Below are 16,533 nucleotides of genomic sequence, written 5' to 3' on the forward strand. Positions count from 1 at the left end.
AAACATAGGCGCCAATCAGAGCTTCAGAGCTAAGGCGAGGCTACAGATTAGCGTTAGGTGTCGCTAAAGAACTCCCGTAACTCTCGCTACTTAACAGTAATTGCGCATGACATTAATTAATCCGCACACGAGTTTTATGTATTTTTATACCGTGTATTCTCCGTGTAAATTCATGCACCGAACCGTGACGCCCGTACCGTTTCGGTTCAATACGAATACATGAACCGTTACACCCCTAGTGACGTCACACAAACCAGCCAATCACACCACTGTTGCTGGGCGGTTGCAACGGTGAAAGGGTCCACTTTAAATATTCTAATATTAAAACTTTTACCTCAGGCATCGCTTGAGCAGCTACGCTTCAAACCTAGCCGAATTCTACTCTCGACTTTGGACGAATGAGGTGGCGACACATCATCTATTGTGACGTAATCATGCAGATCTGGTAACCCGTGCAGATCAGGTACCCACACTATCACTGTTACGGCCAAAGAAAGTTGTACGATAAACTGACGGCTTCTTTTTAAATGGAATCGCTTGTTTCCTTTGCGTTCTATAAAGGCATGACTTCACCTGAAACTGTCAAGTTCTATTCACCTTATTCCACGCGCAAACATGGGGGGTGCTAGCTTTGCCCACATTTGTCTCCGAACTTCTGATTGAGCAGTAGCATCCATTGCGATACATTAAGATAGCAGAGCTCTGGCCCCAGCTGTGGCGCAACTGGCTGGGGCACCTGCACCGTACGCCGGCAACCCGGGTTCGATTCCCGCCCCGTGGTCCTTTCCGGATCCCACCCCTGCTCTCTCTCCCATTCACTTCCTGTCACTCTCCACTGTCACTATCATTAAAGAAGCCCTATGTAACAATTTTTGCAAAAATTACCTTAATTATGCAGGTTGAGAGTCGTTCTGATGGTTCTACAACACTTTTTGGGTCGTTTGGTAGGTGCTTCGTCTCCCCCTAGTGCTTCTCCGCGGAAAAACCGAATATGCAACTTTCTGGTCGCGGTCCGAATACATCCGGATGTAACAAAGCGGAAGTATCCATTCTCGCCTCGAAAATGTAGTCAGATTGTAGTTTCTAAGAAGACTGCAAAACGGACCCCGACTTGCTGTTGAAATTGTAAGTAGCCTACCCTTGGGTGAACTTCGTTTTTGTAATGTGGTTTGATAGTCTCTTGAACAATGTGTTTGCTCGACTGTTTTATTGTGAGCCCTGTATGTGTTTAGCTTGGTTTCTTGATGGCTAGCTCGCTAGCTAGTGAGGGTTTAGCGTAGCAGTCTTGCTACCGAAGCTGCAGGGGAGCTATGTTGTGAAAAATGCGAAAGGCGAAAACCCAGAAACAGCGAAGGAATAACCAGACCTGCATAGGGCTTCTTTAAAGGCATAACAAGGCCAAAAATATATACTTAAAAAAAAAAGAGATAGCAGAGCTCTATCGAGATGACTGGCATCATATGTTATGGGTCATCCTAAAGTTAGGAACGTTTATTTAGGATTTGGTGACTTAAAACATTTCTGTTAAACACCTTTCCAATCTGAAGTTAGGAAAACACTGACTTTGGAGCGGCTGTTCTGTAATGACTTCCTAAACTAGTTACCATAGTTACCAAACAGATAGGACTTGCGAGTTTCTCCATACGATACAGCGGCCACTACCGCATATCGTCTACCCACTCCGTAGAGGTGAATAGTCTTGGGTAGCTAAGTACAATATTGCAATCTGACCTCCTGATGGCATTTGTCGTTTTCCTCCCAAGTTAGCCTCTCCATCCTCTTCTGCCGTGTTAGCCCAATTAAGCTAACTAGATGTAGCTAGCCGACCGGAAGTTTAAAGACAAAGTGGAAGACAAGAAATTGAAAAAATGGCCGGGGCTGAATAAGGTGAATAGATTTATAGACCCTTTCAACAATAAAAACAAAAACAATGCTTGAACGTTCTATTTGGGTCCCAGTCTACTTCCTCTGCATTAAGATAACATATGGAATGTTAAAAAGGAAGTCTTGTGGTGCCAACTATGATGCTGATAATGGAACTCTCTTGAAAGGGTCGTAGCCTAAACAACATTATATTTACGGTAATACGGTAGCCAAGTCATTTTTAAAGACACATTGTGTGAAGTTTCTTTTCTCGTTTTGGCAAGTAGCAGTATGGTAATCAGGATAATGTATTACAATTAGGGGCGTCACGATTTTGATTTTAAGTAGAATTTGATTGAAATTACATCTCGTTCTCTAACTTTGAACTCAAAGGTAGAATCAACGATGTAGCCACACCCCTAATGTCACGTCCAGCATACATGCCAAGACGCAAAAACACACACACGTGTTAAACTGCGGGGTCAACTCTCCCACTCCTCTAGGTTGCTTGCAGCCAATAAAATAAAAAATATAAATCGACCAAAATCGAAGCCCCCTCTTGCTACTCTTAAATCACCGGTGTGGAAGTATTTTGTTGTTCATTCACGTCAATTAACACTAACACAATTAACATTAACACTTAGCAAGTGAAAAGATGATATAGCCTAGTTACAGTCCAAAATTACTTAAAGGTATAAAATGCACATATATATATATGTGCATAGGCCTATTCCATTAACACTAACTTTGGGTCCATTCAGAATCTGCTGAAACAATCAAATTATCATTCTGTGTTGTTTCATTTAACTATGTTCACGTCTATGTTTATCTGTTCTGTTTACAACCTCGCGGTAGGAACGGTTTCAAAATATAAACCAGTTTCAAAATAAAAGTCCCCTGAAACATAATAGGAAATGGCCAAAAACAGTAAAAAAAACATAAGGAATGCGTTAATAGTCATATCAAAATCGAATCGAATCGTTACTTTAAAATCGAAAATTAGATCAAATCTAGGATTTGGAGAATCGTGACACCCCTAATTACAATATTTTATTTTTTGGCCGTATCACACTTGTAGGCTATATTAATTTGCCGAACTCAGTTAAATGAAATGTCATGTTGCATCCAAGCTGTAAAATACAGTTGTTCAGAGCATAGCAACATTGTAGAATATAACGGGTGGATTTTAGCTAGTTGGATGGCAGTAGGCTAAAATAGCGATGTTTCAAAGCTAAGGTTCATCAGAAGTCTGGGATATGCCCGCTTGACAACAGGAGAGATGGAACTAACGACAACTAACAAACTAACTATAGCAATCCTCCATTTAGAACTAGTAGGCCTAACAGCAGTTTGTCCTGCAATTTGAGAAATGAGTTGATATGTGGCGGAAAGAAGTAGCTTAGGCCTAGTTCTACAAACAACACAGTTTTAACGATTAAAACGTTTACATTATAACAGGAAATGAACACAACGCAAGTGGCAACAGTGAAATAAGTGGAATAATGGACTCCACGGCGTTCAGTTCACAGAAATAAATGTACTTACAATGTTTTACAACCTCAAACGTGTATTTATTTCTGTGAACCGAATGTTGTGTCATCCATTAGCTACATAACTTTGCTTATTGCTAAACCAACTCTCAAACATCATATTCTTTAAACGTGTCAACAATAAATAGCTCTGCTGAGCTTTTGCTCTCAAGCAGGCATCAGGCCATATAAAATTAAGTTTAAAATGTCCACTCTCTTTTTAGTTTAATTATGAGTGTCTATCCACTCAGTCTGCAGTTAAAGCTATAGAATATATGAGACAATAATGATTACAGTGATGCAATGTAAATAATTGTGGTTAAATTATTAATTATAGTAATGTTAAAGTAATTCCATGTAAAAATGCTCTAATTTGTGTCTGAAAAGAGTTCAATTTTATAATAAATCTTAATCGGTGGCAGACCCATCGAACATAATATGCACTTACCACAACTGAACCCGTAACCCGTTTGAATTATGCTTTACTGATCAATTTAATTCACTTAAAATTTGGACTGAAATACTACACTTCCCAGGATGCCCCAGTGGTGGCGTAGGCAATGCTGAGACACCACAGGGGCTTTCATAGCATGCAGAACTCTAATCAGCACACACTCACACATTCTCACTCTCATACTATCCTCACACACACACACACCCCATGGGAGGAGCTAAGATTGCAGGTCTTGCTCGAGCTCATTCAGACTCTGTCTACTTCCTAATCTCCTATGCGATTGTCGGACGGACACTCATTCTGAAACACTCTGGCTGTGCAGCTCCAGACACACCCGCACACACACACACACACACAAAGAAGCTTGTCAGCTGTGCCGAGGGAGAGAGCAAAGGGGAGAGAGGAGAGCTAGAGAGAGGAAGCCAGTCAGCAGCTGCAGTGAAAGAGAGACTACAGTCAGAGCGAGAGACGGAGAGGGAGTATGTGTGAGTGAGGTAGACAGCGAGCGAGAGGAAGAGGAATCTGAGCTGAGGTGGGAGAGTGTAGCATCAGATGGATTTGTAGCATTGCTTCCTGTCCCTGTGCTCGGGCTCATCCCCCTACCACACTCACACACACACACACACACATACACACACACACACACAAGCCAGTGCATTGCCGGGCAGGCAGTATGCAGAGTGGAGGCTCCGCACCGCCTGGACGCTTCAACTGCCAGGTAAGACCAGGAGATGGAAAAGGATGGAGAGGAGAGAGGGAATTGAGGATGGGGTGAAAGAGTGAGAGAGAATGGAGTAAAGAGGATGTGAGGCTGGGAGTTGAGTGTTACAGTCACGTGCCATTTCTCAAGGACAAGAGTGTGTGTGTGAGTGTGTGTGAGAGAGAAAGAGACAAGAGAGGAAGATGCGTGTTGTGTTATTGTTTGTTTACCAAGTGCAGTCATGTGTTTATTATTTCTGTGCCCTCTTCTTTAAATGATTTGGCATTAGCTAGTGCAGGGAGATAGTGGTGTTGTCAGCATGTGTGGCTTATTTGCCAATCTGGAGTCTTCATTTTGTTTTGCCAGTTTCTGAATGTGAGTGATTCACAGTATGACAGTACAATTCTCCTTACTGTGAAACATGATAGGGAGACAGTGGAGGAGATGGATGTATCAATAGCAAATTGGTTTTGTTCCATTTTTCTCTGTTTTCCCTCTCCCCCCTTTCTTCTTTTTCCTCTATCTCAATCTCTTTTCTTCTCTTGCTTCCATCCCTCTCTCACACTCAATCTATCTCCATCAAGCTTTAAAGAGGGTGTAGAGTGGGATTGGAGAATTTCCTTGCTGACCAGTTCAGACCATTGATCAGTTTGTGTGGAGAGGCATACTGGTGTGTGTACCCCATCAGTGGCTACTCTTGTTTATGTTGTGTGTCGTCTCTTCTTTGCTTGAAGTGCAGACAGGACAGTCTACACTGGTACATTCTGTGTTATTTGCACCAGTGTATTGATCAAAGCTAAATATACATTGCTCCGCCTGTGCATATAATTGATCACACACACACACACACACACACACTCACACACTCACATACACATAAGCTGAAGTGTGTGTATAATCCAGTAATCCAGTGGTCTGTCATGTGTGTATGATGTGCTGTGGCAGTGGGGAGAGGAGATGCTGATGCTGATCCTGCCATTGCCATAGTAACCACTGCCATCTGTAGGGATCAGTCCCTCCTCTCTCAACCAATCAGCTGCCTCTGACATTCCTCTGATAATCCCCCCCCCCCCCGCCTCTTGCCGCTCAGGCTATATGACACAAGCACTCTTAGCATGTTCCCTCTCTCTCTCTCTCTCTCTCTCCCTCTCTCCCTCCTCCCTACACGTGCGGTAGTACTCATTTGAAGACAGATAAAAGGACATGCATATGTAAGAAAAGAGATGTACACGTGGCAGTATGTTTCTGCTGAGCTGCTAGCATGTCGTGTTGGGTATGTTTCGTTGCTCTCTGCACAACATGGTGTCCTCACTGACAGTGCTACTCTCTCTCTCTCTTGCTTTCTCATTCTCTCTCTTTCTCTTTCAATGTCGATCTATCTCTCTATCTTTCCCTTTCTTTTTCTGGTTGTGTGTGCTGAGCCCTGTGCATTTTCCTCCTTGGCTGCCTGAATGTCTGAGGCTGGACAGCAATTAGGAAGAGGATATCTGGGTCACAATCATGTGTCCTGGAAAGTGATGATTCAACCTCCACAGGCTCCAGGAAATTGATGTGCAAGTGTGTGTGTGTCTGCAAACTCAATGAGAAATAAAGATTATATTTCACCAGAAGGACTGCACATGAATGAAAGAGGATTCTGGAAAGGTTCAAGGCCTCAACTGGCAGGAATCTGGCAAACATGTACCAAATCAGGGCAGAATCCTCTCCAGACCTGACTTCCTCCTTAGTGAGGATGCACACATCAGGTATTCTCTGTGCAGCAGAAGCTAACTGTGCTCTCAACCCGTCTCTGTCCTTTCCCAAAATGCCGCACACTGAAGACCCCTGTCCTCATTAACACCCAGGCCCTTTGAACAGGATGTGGCAGTATCCAGAGGGGTGTGGTATCACAGGCTATCTGTATCCTGCGCACACTGATTGGCTCTGGACATCACAGCTCAGTCAATGCACTGCACTGCAGTAGCATGGAAATTCAATATGTTTGGGAAAGAAAGACTTTCCATTTGAAACATGTGCATCGTAATGGACATCTGGACAGATGTACACACCATCACTAAAAGCATACATGTATTAACTGTACATTTGATGTATGTGAGTGCTGGCCCAGATTTGAACTGACATCAAGGTCTCACATATAATATTGCATGCATACTGGTTTTCAGGATGAGGATTATGTATGATACTTTAATTTTGAACTTGCCATGGTAAAATCTCTATTCAAATCCTATAGCTAAGGGAAGGCTTAGCATGTCTGTTTTAAATATTTCTAATTCTGAGCTGGGTTCATCTTGTTTGTTGACTTGTTTAAGTCCCTCTGAAAGACCAAATACCATTCTCTTAACCTGGCTCTGTGTAGACAAAGATCTTCTGTTAGCTGAAGCTTTTCTCTTGGTTGTTTTGCCTGCACCATCAAGGTCTATCAGATAAAATGTATTTTGTGAGCCATTGATCTCACCTCACACAATGAATAGAATATCAATCTCTCCAAGTGTTAAAAGCTTGTTACTGTTTACCAAGAAGCACAGAGTTAATGAGAAAAAACATATCTCTGATTATATCAATTGTGTAAATGTAGTGCATGGAAGCGATGCACATTGTTTTTGGAATATCCATTATGTGGTTATCTAACATGGTCACCAAATAGCTGTTGCTGTTCACGTGCCTGTTAGGGGATTCGGTCACCAGGAAAAGACCATCGGTCCCATTTTTAGTGGGGCCATTTGCACATAAACATATGTTGATGTATTGCAGACATTCAGTGGCCACACACTTTCCATGGGTAACATTTTAGCCTTAAAGAAAATAATATCAAATCCAACTGAATGGTCAAGTCAAGTCAACTTTATTTATATAGCACATTTAACACAACATAATTGATCCAAAGTGCTTCACATATAAAAACAAAACAAACACAACATAATAATAATAATAATAAATATAGCTGCAAGCAGCAATGCGGGGGCCTAGCGGAGCGCTATAGCAGGAATGGTGTTGCCATGGCATGAGCAAGCACTTACAGCAAGAGGCCAAATTACACCAATGTCTTTGTGCGTTCTCACAATCAGCTACCATGTCCCTCTACCAAGTTTGGACTTCATACACCAAAGTGTTGCTGAGATGTGATCTCATTTTCATTATTACAGCACCCCTAGAGGCCAAATGAGACCACTTTCCTTGCATGTCCTCACAATCAGCTAATATGTCCCTGTACCAAATTTGGACTTCATACATTGCTGAGATACGAGCCCACTTCCTGTATTACAGCACCCCCTATACAGGCCAAATGATGCCAATTTCCTACTGTGTCCTCACAATCAGATGCGAAGTCCTTGTACCAAGGTTGGACTTCATACATTAAAACGTCTCCGAGATGTTAGCTAACTTCCTGTTTTGCGGCTTCATCGCCATATTTGATTGGCTGTCATTGGCCAATAAAGTGGAATTTGAAAAATCTGACAAGTATCGTTTGTGCGGCTCGGTCTGAAGATCATCTCCACCAAATTCTGTGAAAATCGGATGAAATTTGTAACCGCTGAAACTATTCGTAGAGTTTGGACTAAATCCAATATGGCGGAGGTCCAATATGGCGGAAAGTGACGGGATAGGGGTCGATGAACTCGTGATTGTTCAAGGATTTAGACGCTACCTCAATTGTGAAAATCAGACAAAAGAGTCAAGGATCACGCGCATGAACGCATGTCCAGCTTTGAACTAGTGGTGGCGCTAGAGTGTTCAATGTATATGCATGAAAATTGCTGTGAGTGATTGGGACAGTGTCCTGACTAATGGTATCAAGTCTTGTTATGTTAACTCAAAGAGTCACCTAGATGTTTGTCCACTTCCTGTTTGGCGGCTTCATCACCATATTTGATTGGCTGTCACGGGCAAACAAAAATGAAATTGAAAAATCTGACAAGTATCGTTTGTGCGGCTCGGGGAGAAGATCATCTCCGCTGAAACTTTTCGTAGAGTTTGGACTAAATCCAATATGGCGGAGGTCCAATATGGCAGAAAGTGACGTAATAGGGGTCATTGAACTTAGGTCGGTCCAGGGATTCCAACGGTGCCTGATATGTGAAAATCGGACGCACCGTTCAATGGTCACATGCGTGAATGCAATCCAGGTTCGACCCATTGGTGGCGCTAGAGTGTTGGGCATGGAGTTCTGGAAATTGGTGAGAGTGATCATGGGACAGTGCTGAATCAGTGTGCCAAATTTCATAACTTTAGACCCAGCGGTTCAATTTTCGGCCAGATTTTGACCTGTTGGTGGCGCTAGATGGCTGGGTTTAGAGGTCCGTAAATGAGTGTGAATGGTCAGTGGAGTGTCCCGAAACGTTCTGCCAAAAAATCTACACTTTTTAGCCAGGCGTTCTATGGGCTGCCATAGACTCCAATGGCAGATGTGTAATAATAATAATAGGAAAAGCTAGTAACTCAATGGGTGCCTTCGCAGCTTCGCTGCTTGGCCCCCAATAATAACTATAATTAAAATAAAATACAACTAGATGTACAGCAAAGCAGTACAAGATATAACCGCTGCTCAGTCCTGCACATTCTCTCCGCAAAAATAAAGCACGCTTGGTTGTCTCCATCTCCTACTCCAGGCCCTACTCTTGCAACTTTTCTGCATGTAAATGAGTGTGTGTGTGCGTGCCTGTGTGTGTGTTCATGTGCATGTGTACTGTGTGTGTGTGCCTGTGTCTTTATGTGTGCATGTTTGTGTGTACATGCATGTGTTTGCGCACGTGTGTGTGTGTGTGTGTGTGTGCCTGTGTGTGTGTGCGAGTGTGTGTAGCTGATATGGCCCCCCGTGAACGGAATTCCATGAAACTTGCATGCATTCAGAGGGTGTCATAATGATCCTACACTTCAAATTAAATTTTGTGCAGTTTTGAACCTGTCAGCCAAAGATACCTGCGATTACAACACATCGTTTTTATCTTTTCATTTTTTAATATCTCGAGAACCGTAAGGCCTAGGATACCAATTATCTTGGTATGTTGGTCTCCAGGGGCCATGTCAACACATCCCATATCCACTCATTTGAGGTATAGCGCCACCTAGAACTGGAAAGGCAACAACGAGGCATTGTAATGGCAGTAATCTTTGGCTGACAGGTTTATTTTGGGGGCAACTGGTTAGCGCTTCGGACTTGTACCCGGAGGGTTGCCGGTTCGAACCCCAACCAGTAGGCACGGCTGAAGTGCCCTTGAGCAAGGCACCTAACCCCTCACTGCTCCCCGAGTGCCGCTGTTGTTGCAGGCAGCTCACTGCGTCGGGATTAGTGTGTGCTTTACCTCACTGTGTGTTCACTGTGTGCTGAGTGTGTTTCAATAATTCACAGATTGGGATAAATGCAAAGACCAAATTTCCCTCACGGGATCAAAAGAGTATATATACTTATACTATACTTATACTTTATGACACCCTCTGAATGCATGCCAATGTGGACACACACACACAGTACACATGCACACATATGCACACACACACGTACAAACACACACACACACACACACACACACAGTACATATGCACACTCACACACACAGGCACGCACACACGTACGCACATATACACACACGCACCCCCACACACACACACATAAAAACACACACACTTGCAGGCAAGCAGGCACACGGACACACACACACACGTAAACACACATAAACACACAAACTCCATTACCCCAACACACACACTCACAAGCGAATCCACACACACACAGAAGCACACATATACACAAAAAGAAGCACACACTATGCACACACTCATTTACAGTACATACACAAAAGTAGGGGATGGAGTAGGAGATGGAGACAAACTGACAAGCGTGATTTATTTTTGCGGAGAGAATGTGCAGGACTGGGAGGCGGTCATATTTTGTACCGCTCTGCGGTACATCTAGTTTAGACTATACTCTATAGCGGTTTCCAACCTGCAAGTTGCTCTTTAAGATAATCTCTAAACATGTCATAAGACACTTACAGATCTTCCATTTATGGTGAATGGTGATAACCTTACCCAGAAACATTTTGGCTTTTTAGCATAAAGTTAATGAGATAAGATTTTTCAGTAAAAAAAAAAGAAAACGGATTGTAGCTCCTGGTTTGTCCATCGGGTCTCCCCAGGGAAACATATTTAGTGATTGAGATCTCCATAGAAGTGGAGATAAATGCGGGAAGAATGCTGGAGGAATTCTCCAGAGGCAGTCTGAAATCTTTGCGGTCTATGCTGCACATGTTTCAGTGGGAGGATACTGAAGACAAATGTTCAGGTTTCATGCTAGTGTGTATGTGTGTGTGTGTGTGTGGTGAGTGCAGTCCAGAGCGTGGCAAAGCCGACAGAAGCCAGAAAATATACTGGACAGTTGTGTGTTCATCCAAGTGTACAAGGCAAAGTGTTCGACACAAAAGGTACCCAGGCAGGATAGAATAGGGTAGTGTACAGTAGTGTCATATATTCTATCCAGCCATAGACTCACATACAAGTGAAATAAAAAACTTAGTAGTGAAAGTAGTGGGATATAAAGAATCATCCTTTTTCTAAATGGTCACAGGTTTTTATGTTACCTTGTTATTAATTCTAATTATTAATTCTAGTTCTAATATGCTTGTATAAAATTCATTGTCACTTTCAGCTTTTACACTAGCCAGATATTTTAGTTTCCTTTAAGTGCTCATTTTTGGACAGGGTTCTGTTATGATGGCTCCTCTGGCTCAGGAGCATGATTTTTTCTTTGACAAAGCTTTGTAGCCACAGATCACATCTGAGCACGACAAGTTGAACTGAGGATAACTGCGCCAAGGCTGTTCTGTGAGTCGTGAGAGTCACCGATGGCCTGGGAGAACAAACAGCACGCACACAGAGAGAGAGAGAGAGAGAGAGACCCTCACATAAACACATCAGACACACACAGGGAATGAGAGATAGAGACAGAGAGACACCATGCACAGAGATGGAGTGGCTCTCAAGGCTATCTAGTTTACTAACTCTGAGTTAGTACATTCAATAGTACATTCGGGGTGCTGGGGGGGGTTGAAGGGGAGGAATATGTCAAAGAGATGAGCGCCTGCTCTAGAGCTCTGCGTGTGTGCACTGTTCTCAGCTTAGCACTGAGAGCAGATATCTTAATTGATTTAAGATTGTTTTTAGTTTGGTGCATGGTGAGTCTGTGATCTCGGCTTCACTGAAAAAGAGGACTACCCTCAATGAACCTCCAAGAATAAATAACGGTTGAATGAATGAATGAATGAGTGAGTAGTAATTAAATGCTGTCTCCCTGTGCATGTGTGTGTGAGTGTAAGTGTGTATGTATATTTGTGCTTGTCAATTTGTGTGCTTTCAGACACTGCACCTGCCTCCTTGCTGTCAGGTTGAAGTGAAAGACTTTGGCAGGAGAGAACTATTTGTGTGCATGCACGCGACAAAAACTCTCCCTAAGCTTGTGTTGTCTCATCTACACACACTGATAGCTGCTGTTCTTATGTAGAGCTATAGGCAGAGAGAGCTACTCAGTGAGACTGACAGGGACGGAAGCAGAAGAGAGAGTCATAGGAAATCCATTGGAACTGGTGAGTGAAGATATGACAGGGAAAGAAAAATAGTGGAAGATGAATAAGTAGCAGGAATCTGAAGTGAGAGATATACCCTTTTTAATGTATTTGAGTATGTGTGTTTGTAATGTACAAGCCAACCCAATATTTTGGTACTACTGTACAATAGTCATGCTAATAAAGCTTCATTTGAATTTCTGCCAGAGTGCGCTGCTCTTTAATATTGATTTAAATGAGTCATTTGGCCTGTGCTTTTGGAAGTGGGTTAAGCTGTTCTGTGTGTGTGTAACCGGTACAGGCAGGCAGCTTTTCGGGCCTGTCCCGTGTGATTTGGCCGGGTGGGGTGAACGTGCAGTTTGATGAGATGCGAGGGGCAGGTGACATGGTGTCATGACTCACCCCTTGAGATCCCAGCTGAAGGTGAGGAGAGGAGATGCTGTCTGTCAAGAAGGGGCCAAACCTAGACAGCAGTCATGTCATTAGCATTAGTCAGTAGCAGGAAGATTAGCCGTTCTACATGAAATTGGAGCCCACTTTGTGTATGAGAAAGTATCAAAATGGCTGCCATTGATTTAATACCTCTGCACAAATGGATCTCTATGTTTGAAATGGTTGGTGTGTGTGTGTGTGCATGCATGAGTATGTTTGTGTGTCCCTGTCCCTGTTTTCTTTTATTATTCACCTTTCATCAAGTGGTGCACTCAGTTTCTCACTCACCTAAATATTGCAAAGCATTATAAATATAAAGCATGATTGTGTGTAATGAGCAATATCTAAGAAACGTGCAGATTTGAAGGGCACACACATAGTATGACAGTAGCAGACAACAACCACTCTTGTGCAGGGCACAGGAAGGAAGCGGTGGTTGTCTTTTGCTTTGGATGAATGAGTGGGAGCTGTGCAGATGTGCTGTGATGTATAGAATGCATTAAAGATGGAGGGAGTGATGGAAGTGGGATGGAGGTCAGTCAGAGGGAGAGCCATGTGAAGAGAAGGCCAGTGCAGCTCCTCCCACTCATGCACCAGCCTGTTGTGAGATGAGCTCTCTCTCTCTCTCTCTCTCTCTCTCTCTCTCAATTCAATTCAATTCAAGTGAGCTTTATTAGCATGACAAATATTTTTGCATTGCCAAAGCAGAACATACATTTAGACATACATTTACATAGAGAATGCTTGGAATACAGTACATGGCAAATAGATACGCATCCAAGATTAACAAACAAACTGGTGTGTGTGTGCGTGCGTGTGTGTGTGAGTGCATGCGTGTGTGTGTGTGTGTGCGTGGCTGCGTGTATGTATGATGTTTGTCTGTGTAATTATATGGATAGGTGCCATATAAAAGTAATGATTATTTAATTATTTAATTATTTAACCACTGTCCCTTGCATTATGGCATTCGGTGACGTATTTGGCAGCAAGATTTGCTGTCTGTCCATGCTGTCCGAGTAAGACTCTCTCTCTCTCTCTCTGTCTCTCTCTCTCACACACACACACACCCACATATGTTCTGTCTCCCTCTCTGTCCTTTTCTATCTCTGTCTCTCTCTCCCTCACCCTCTCATATAGCACGTGCATGCTGGTATACAGGCACTCTCCCACCCTCCCTCTTACTCTCCGGGGAGGCAGCCTCTCTCTCTCTCCCTCTCCCACCCACCCACACATGTCTTTATTCATGAGAAATGCATAGCATTTTCAGCAGCCTCCTGTCCTCTCCCTCCATCCCTCTTTCCCTGTCATGTCTTTCTGTCCCTCCCACTTCCGCTCATTGTGTCTTTTTCTCTCTCACACACGCAAACATATCTTACAGCATCATCACACACCCATCCCACTGTGTGACCCCTGTAGAGCTCAAGGTCAGAATCTGTGTGCGTGTGTGTGCTAGCATGTCTATATGTGTGTGTGTGTGTATGTGCTATATTTGATTGCAAATGTAGTGAGTGTGTGTGTGAGAGAGAGAGAGAGAGAGAAAGACTGTGAGCCCATATGTTATTCTGTGTGGGTCTCTTCTCATTTCTCTCTCCACCACTGCTCAACCTTGTAGGCTCCTGAGTCATGTGATGCGTGAAGTGCAGTGCATCCTGGGAGGACTTCAGATCTGCAGAAGAGTGGGTGGGAGGGGGATGGTATGGTGTGTGTGTGTGTCTGTGTTGAGGGGGTGTTGCTCTCTAATGTTACGCCTCAGCTGGCATACAACACTGGAGCTATTAATAGAGCGATCAAACCTACAGGCCACAAAATTCTGTTGTATTCACCACGGCCCCCAATACCCCCTACCTCTCTCTCTCTCTTTCTCTCTCGCTCTCTTTCTCTGTTTGCTGCCTCACTCATTGTGTTATATTATGTGAGTGTGTGTGTGTGTTTATTTGTATGTTTGTTTACAATGTTGATGGCGGATAACTGGTTGAGAGCACATGTGTGACTGGGTGTGTTTGTAAATTTCATCAGAGGCGAGTGAGTGAGTGTGTGTGTGTGTGTGTGTGTGTGTGTGTGTGTGTGTGTGTGTGTGTGTGTGTGTGTGTGTGTGTGTGTGTGTGTGTGCATGCGTGTGCTTGAGTTTAAATGCCTGTGAGAGAAAGAATGCAGTGAATAAATGATCAGTTTCTGCATGCATTAGTATGCGTATTTTTCTGTATACAAACTCACACACACACACACACACACACACTCATCATCCAACTGACATCAAAGCAACATCGAGTTCTGGTACAAAACAGGATAGGAGCTCTCATAATTCCCTTCTTTGACATCCTCTTCTGAGGTGTCCTCTAAAGGTTATGAGAAGAGGGATTTGTGTCTCGCTTTGATGATGTCATAGTGGCTATGGTGCTGGGGGGTGGGGCAGTTGGTTGGTAAATGAGAACGGGCTTTTCCCAAGAGGCTATTGGCTGGACCAGGCTGGTTTCCATGGTGACAGTGGCCCAGAATTCTCCTAGAGTTCTTATTTATGTTCATCTATAGGAAGCAGCTGGCCCTGATGCCAACATCGAAGAAGTCAAAATTATATATGTTCATATGGTAATATCCAGAAAATAAACGTTTTATCGTGTAGCTTTGCCTTGTCTGTTTCATTTAAGCATCACCAACAAACCATCTAACACCAGTTAACTTCATATCAAACAGCTTACAAAACACAGTATCTGCCATCTATTCCAAGGTGGCTGTCACATATATGTGATGTGATCTAGGAAAACCCTTCACATGTTTCGTTTCAACCATCTCTGATGATATTTCACCAATTTAAGATTCTGATACCATCCTGGCAACATTCTGGACATTGTCCCCTAGCAATATCCTGGATACTATCCTCCCAAAATCTGGGATGTTGCTAGGATGGTTCGTATATGGTTGGTATATTTATTTAACACAACTGAACAAATCATTTTCTAAAATGCATTTATGAGGTGATGGTGAAGGATTTACATAGAAGATTATCAATCTGGTTTTAGAGCAAGAGAGGGTGAGAGAGAGAGCTAATAGGACTAATGATTTCTTGCCCTCTTTCCAACTATCCTGTCGTCATTTTCAGAGTGATTGCCATGAGCCCCTTGGGATGATTTAGTATTTTTGTGGCGCAACCTGTCTCCCTTTGGAGATGTGCTCTACCTCATCCCCTGTGTGAGGTGCAAGGAGGGTGACTCATCCCCTCTGGAAGCCCAACAATAGGCCACTGATGAATCGCCTGTTTCTTTGCCCAGCTCTGTTTCTTGCTGCTCTTAAAAGTTAATATCACTGAATCTATTTTTGCAATGAAACTGCCACTACGTTGATAGAAAAATCTCTGAGCATTAGAATGGCTATCAGCGTCATATCTCACCTTCATGTCTGTATACAGCTACATTTCTCACACTCATCTGGTGTTAATGTTATCCATGTAGATAATTTTTGTTGTGTGAGTGTGCTTTACTGCATATATTCTCCTGGGAGGTGTTGTGCTGTCTGTTGACAGCTGTGTCTAAGGGGTTGGCTGGTTGTGTGTTAGCCTGGGTGCCATTCCGAACTTAGTCCCGCCCCATAGAGATGCGCGGTTCGCGGTTACAGCCGCGGACTCCGCGGTTAAACCGCGGATCGGGCGGATGACGTGAAGAAATATAATATTTTTATTAAATTCGGGCGGGTGCCGGTTGAACCAATCAAACACATCACCCATATACATTTAAACAACCAGCGGATGGCGGGCGGGTGGGGTTTTGAAAATTGGTCAAAAAACGTTGGTGCGGATGGATGGCGGATGGATGATAAGTTTTGCCCTGCGGTTACGGTTGAAATAATAGCCCATCCGCGCATTTCTACCGCCCCACGGGAAGTTCAGGCTGGCATTGCTCCATTGTGGTGAAAGTATGCTCGCCCTAAATCGGGCGGACCAATCAAATCAGGCTTTACGATGATGGACAGGTGAGCAACAGCGCCTGGTCTTTCACGTCATCTGAT

This window comes from Alosa pseudoharengus, unplaced genomic scaffold (assembly GCF_046254945.1).
Source record: "Alosa pseudoharengus isolate Yale_2024_CS ecotype anadromous, Long Island Sound unplaced genomic scaffold, YU_APseudo_1.1 YU_APseudo_1.1_scf_24, whole genome shotgun sequence".
In the NCBI taxonomy this organism is placed as follows: domain Eukaryota; kingdom Metazoa; phylum Chordata; class Actinopteri; order Clupeiformes; family Clupeidae; genus Alosa; species Alosa pseudoharengus.